Here is a 6,000-nt window from a genome sequence, read left to right as displayed (position 1 = left end):
ATCCTATCAGCGAGCCTCTCTCGGCTACCCTGTCATTGAGAGCTCTCGGTGATCCTATCAGGAAGCCTCTCTCTGCTACCCTGTCATTGAGAACTCTTGGTGATCCTATCAGCAAGCCTCTCTTGGCGACCCTGTCAGGGAGCGCTCTCGGCGATCCTATCAACAAGCCACTCTTGGCGACCCTGTCATTGAGAGGTCTCGGCGATACTCTCAGTGAGTGCTCTTTGCGATCCTGTCAGCGAGCCTCTCTCAGCTGCCCTGTCATTGAGAACTCTTGGTGATCCTATCAGCAAGCCTCTCTTGGCGACCCTGTCAGGGAGCGCTCTCGGCGATCCTATCAACAAGCCACTCTTGGCGACCCTGTCATTGAGAGGTCTCGGCGATACTCTCAGTGAGTGCTCTTTGCGATCCTGTCAGCGAGCCTCTCTCAGCTGCCCTGTCATTGAGAACTCTTGGTGATCCTATCAGCAAGCCTCTCTCAGCTACCCTGTCATTGAGAGCTCTCGGTGATCCTATCAAGGAAGCCTCTCTTGGCTACCCTGTCATTGAGAGCTCTCGGTGATCCTATCAGGAAGCCTCTCTCGGCTACCCTGTCATTGAGAACTCTCGGTGATCCTATCAGGAAGCCTCTCTCGGCTACCCTGCCATTGAGAACTCTCGGTGATCCTATCAGGAAGCCTCTCTCGGCTACCCTGTCATTGAGAACTCTCGGTGATCCTATCAGCAAGCCTCTCTCGGCTACCCTGTCATTGAGAGCTCTCGGTGATCCTATCAGGAAGCCTCTCTCGGCTACCCTGTCATTGAGAGCTCTCGGTGATCCTATCAGGAAGCCTCTCTCGGCTACCCTGTCATTGAGAGCTCTCGGTGATCCTATCAGCAAGCCTCTCTCGGCTACCCTGTCATTGAGAGCTCTCGGTGCTCCTATCAGGAAGCCTCTCTCGGCTACCCTGTCATTGAGAGCTCTCGGTGATCCTATTAGGAAGCATCTCTCGGCTACCCTGTCATTGAGAACTCTCGGTGATCCTATCAGCAAGCCTCTCTCGGCTACCCTGTCATTGAGAGCTCTCGGTGATCCTATCAGGAAGCCTCTCTCGGCTACCCTGTCATTGAGAACTCTCAGTGATCCTATCAGCAAGCCTCTCTCGGCTACCCTGTCATTGAGAGCTCTCGGTGATCCTATCAGCAAGCATCTCTTCGTGATCCTATCAGCGAGTGCTCTCTTAGTGATCCTGTCAGCAAGCCTCTCTTCGTGATCCTATCAGCGAGCGCTCTCTTAATGATCCTGTCAGCAAGCGCTCTCTTAGTGATCCTGGCAGTGAGCCTCTCTTAGTGATCCTATCAGCAAGCCTCTCTTCGTGATCCTATACGTGAGCGCTCTCTCAGTGATCTTGTCAGCGAGCGCTCTCTTCATGATCCTATCAGGGAGCCTCTCTTAGAGATCCTATCAGTGAGCCTCTCTTTGTGATCCTATCAGCGGACGCTCTCTTGGTGATCCTGTCAGCGAGCGCTCTCTTCGTGATCCTATCAGCAAGCCTCTCTTAGTGATACTGTCATCTAGCCTCTCTTAGTGATCCTATCAGCAAGCCTCTCTTCGTGATCCTATCAGCGAGCGCTCTCTTAGTGATACTGTCAGCTAGCCTCTCTTAGTGATCCTATCAGCAAGCCTCTCTTCGTGATCCTATCAGCGAGCGCTCTCTTAGTGATCCTGTCAGCGAGCGCTCACTTCGTGATACTGTCAGCGAGTGATCTCTTCATGATCCTATCAGTGAGCACTCACTTCATGATCCTGTCAGTGAGCCCTCTCTTAGTGATCCTGTCAGCGAGCCTCTCTTGATGATCCTGTCAGCGAGCACTCTCTTAGTGATCCGATCAGCAAGCCTCTCTTCGTGATCCTATCAGTAAACCTCTCTTCGTGATCCTATCAGCGAGCGCTCTCTTAGTGATCCTGTCAGCGAGCGCTCTCTTAGTGATCGTGTCAGCGAGCCTCTCTTTGTCATCCTATCAGCAAGCCTCTCTTCGTGATCCTATCAGCGAGCGCTCTCTTAGTGATCCTGTCAGCGAGCGCTCTCTTAGTGATACTGTCAGCAAGCACTCTCTTCGTGATCCTATCAGCTAGCCTCTCTAAGTTATCCTATCAGCAAGCCTCTCTTCGTGATCCTATCAGCAAGCCTCTATTGGTGATCCTGTCTTGGTGATCCTGTCAGCCTCTCTTGGTGATCCTGTCAGCTCGCCTCTCTTAGTGATCCTATCAGCAAGCCTCTCTTCGTGATCCTATCAGCGAGCCTCTCTTGGTGATCCTGTCTTGGTGATCCTGTCAGCCTCTCTTGGTGATCCTGTCAGCTCGCCTCTCTTAGTGATCCTATCAGCAAGCCTCTCTTCGTGATCCTATCAGCGAGCCTCTCTTGGTGATCCTGTCAACTGGCCTCTCTTAGTGATCCCATCAGCAAGCCTCTCTTCGTGATCCTATCACTGAGCACTCTCTTAGTGATCCTGTCAGCGAGCACACTCTTAGTGATCCTATCAGCAAGCCTCTCTTCGTGATCCTGTCAGCAAGCATCTCTTCGTGATCCTATCAGCGAGCCTCTCTTCGTGATCCTGTCAGCGAGGCTCTCTTAGTGATCCTGTCAGCAAGCCTCTCTTCATGATCCTATCAGCGAGCGCTCTCTTCGTGATCCTGTCAGCGAGCGCTCTCTTCGTGATACTGTCAGCAAGCACTCTCTTTGTGATCCTATCAGCGAGCCTCTCTTAGTGATCCTATCAGAGAGCCTCTCTTCAAGATCCTATCAGTGGACGCTCTCTTGGTGATCCTGTCAGCGAGCCTCTCTTGGTGATCCTGTCAGCGAGCGCTCTCTTAGTGATACTGTCAGCTAGCCTCTCTTAGTGATCCTATCAGCAAGCCTCCTTTCGTGATCCTATCAGCGAGCGCTCTCTTATTGATCCTGTCAGCGAGCGCTCTCTTAGTGATCTGATCAGCAAGCCTCTCTTCGTGATCCTATCAGCAAACCTCTCTTCGTGATCCTACCAGTGAGCGCTCTCTTAGTGATCCTGTCAGCAAGCACTCTCTTCGTGATCCTATCAGCGAGCGCTCTCTTGGTGATCCTATCAGCAAGCCTCTCTTCGTAACCTGTCAGCGAGCGCTCTCTTAGTGATCCTATCAGCAAGCCTCTCTTAGTGATCCTATCAGCGAGCCTCTCTTCGTGATCCTATCAGCGGATGCTCTCTTAGTGATCCTATCAGCGAGCGCTTTCTTTGTGACCCTGTCAGCACACGCTCTCTTAGTGATCCTATCAGCAGCCTCTCTTAGTGATCCTGTCAGCGAGCCTCACTTAGTGATCCTGTCAGCAAGCCTCTCTTAGTGATCTATCAGCGAGCGCTCAGTGGCGGTCCTGTCAGTGAGCGCTCTCGGTGATCCTGTCAGTGAGCCTCTCTTCGTGATCTATGAGGGAGCGCTCTCTTGGCGATCCTGTCAGTGAGCGCTCTCGTTGATCCTGTCAGCGAGCGCTCTCTTAGTGATCCCATCAAGGAGCCTCTCTTGGAGATCCTATCAGCGAGCGCTCTCTTCATGATCCTGCCAGCGAGCGCTCTCTTAGTGATCCTATCAGCGAGCCTCTCTTCGTGGTCCTATCAGCAGACGCTCTCTTGGTGATCCTGTCAGCGAGCATCTCTTGGTGATCCTGTCCGCGAGCGCTCTCTTAGTGATCCTATCAGCAAGCCTCTCTTCATGATCCTATCAGCTTGCCTCTCTTAGTGATCCTGTCAGCAAGCCTCTCTTCGTGATCCTATCAGCGAGCCTCTCTTCGTGATCCTATCAGCGGATGCTCTCTTCGTGATCCTATCAGTGAGCGCTTTCTTAGTGATCCTGTCAGCAAGCCTCTCTTCATGATCCTATCAGCTAGCCTCTCTTAGTGATCCTGTCAGCAAGCCTCTCTTCGTGATCCTATCGGCGAGCCTCTCTTCATGATCCTATCAGCGGATGCTCTCTTAGTGATCCTATCAGCGAGCACTTTCTTCGTGATCCTGTCAGCGAGCGCTCTCTTAGTGATCCTATCAGCGAGCCTCTCTTAGCGATCCTGTCAGCAAGCCTCTCTTAGTGATCCTATCAGCAAGCCTCTCGTGATCCTGTCAGCGAGCACTCTCTTAGTGATCCTATCAGCGAGCCTCACTTAGTGATCTATCAGCGAGCGCTCAGTGGTGGTCTTGTCAGTGAGCGCTCTCGGTGATCCTGTCAGCGAGCCTCTCTTCGTGATCTATCAGCAAGCGCTCTCTTGGCGATCCTGTCAGTGAGCACTCTCGGCGATCCTATCAGCGAGCCTCTCTTGGTGATCCTGTCAGCTCGCCTCTCTTAGTGATCCTATCAGCAAGCCTCTATTGGTGAGACTGTCAGCTCGCCTCTCTTAGTGATCCTATCAGCAAGCCTCTCTTCGTGATCCTATCAGCGAGCCTCTCTTGGTGATCCTGTCTTGGTGATCCTGTCAGCCTCTCTTGGTGATCCTGTCAGCTCGCCTCTCTTAGTGATCCTATCAGCAAGCCTCTCTTCGTCATCCTATCAGCGAGCCTCTCTTGGTGATCCTGTCAACTGGCCTCTCTTAGTGATCCCATCAGCAAGCCTCTCTTCGTGATCCTATCACCGAGCACTCTCTTAGTGATCCTGTCAGCGAGCACACTCTTAGTGATCCTATCAGCAAGCCTCTCTTCGTGATCCTGTCAGCAAGCCTCTCTTCGTGATCCTATCAGCGAGCCTCTCTTCGTGATCCTGTCAGCGAGGCTCTCTTAGTGATCCTGTCAGCAAGCCTCTCTTCATGATCCTATCAGCGAGCGCTCTCTTCGTGATCCTGTCAGCGAGCGCTCTCTTCGTGATACTGTCAGCAAGCACTCTCTTTGTGATCCTATCAGTGAGCCTCTCTTAGTGATCCTATCAGCGAGCCTCTCTTCAAGATCCTATCAGCGGACGCTCTCTTGGTGATCCTGTCAGCGAGCCTCTCTTGGTGATCCTGTCAGCGAGCGCTCTCTTAGTGATACTGTCAGCTAGCCTCTCTTAGTGATCCTATCAGCAAGCCTCCTTTCGTGATCCTATCAGCGAGCACTCTCTTATTGATCCTGTCAGCGAGCGCTCTCTTAGTGATCTGATCAACAAGCCTCTCTTCGTGATCCTATCAGCAAACCTCTCTTCGTGATCCTACCAGTGAGCGCTCTCTTAGTGATCCTGTCAGCAAGCACTCTCTTCGTGATCCTATCAGCGAGCGCTCTCTTAGTGATCCTATCAGCAAGCCTCCCTTAGTGATCCTATCAGCGAGCCTCTCTTCATGATCCTATCAGCGGATGCTCTCTTAGTGATCCTATCAGCGAGCGCTTTCTTTGTGACCCTGTCAGCGAGCGCTCTCTTAGTGATCCTATCAGCAGCCTCTCTTAGTGATCCTGTCAGCGAGCCTCACTTAGTGATCCTGTCAGCAAGCCTCTCGTGATCCTGTCAGCGAGCGCTCTCTTAGTGATCCTATCAGCGAGCCTCTCTTAGTGATCTATAAGCGAGCGCTCAGTGGCGGTCCTGTCAGTGAGCGCTCTCGGTGATCCTGTCAGTGAGCCTCTCTTCGTGATCTATCAGGGAGCGCTCTCTTGGCGATCCTGTCAGTGAGCGCTCTCGGTGATCCTGTCAGCGAGCGCTCTCTTAGTGATCCCATCAAGGAGCCTCTCTTGGAGATCCTATCAGCGAGCGCTCTCTTCATGATCCTGCCAGCGAGCGCTCTCTTAGTGATCCTATCAGCGAGCCTCTCTTCATGGTCCTATCAGCAGACGCTCTCTTGGTGATCCTGTCAGCGAGCATCTCTTGGTGATCCTGTACGCGTGCGCTCTCTTAGTGATCCTATCAGCAAGCCTCTCTTCATGATCCTATCAGCTTGCCTCTCTTAGTGATCCTGTCAGCAAGCCTCTCTTCGTGATCCTATCAGCGAGCCTCTCTTCGTGATCCTATCAGCGGATGCTCTCTTCGTGATCCTATCAGTGAGC

The sequence above is a fragment of the Myxine glutinosa genome, chromosome 8, assembly GCF_964187855.1.
Source record: "Myxine glutinosa chromosome 8, kmMyxGlut1.1, whole genome shotgun sequence".
Lineage (NCBI taxonomy): Eukaryota > Metazoa > Chordata > Myxini > Myxiniformes > Myxinidae > Myxine > Myxine glutinosa.
Note: the sequence above shows the minus strand (reverse complement) of the source record.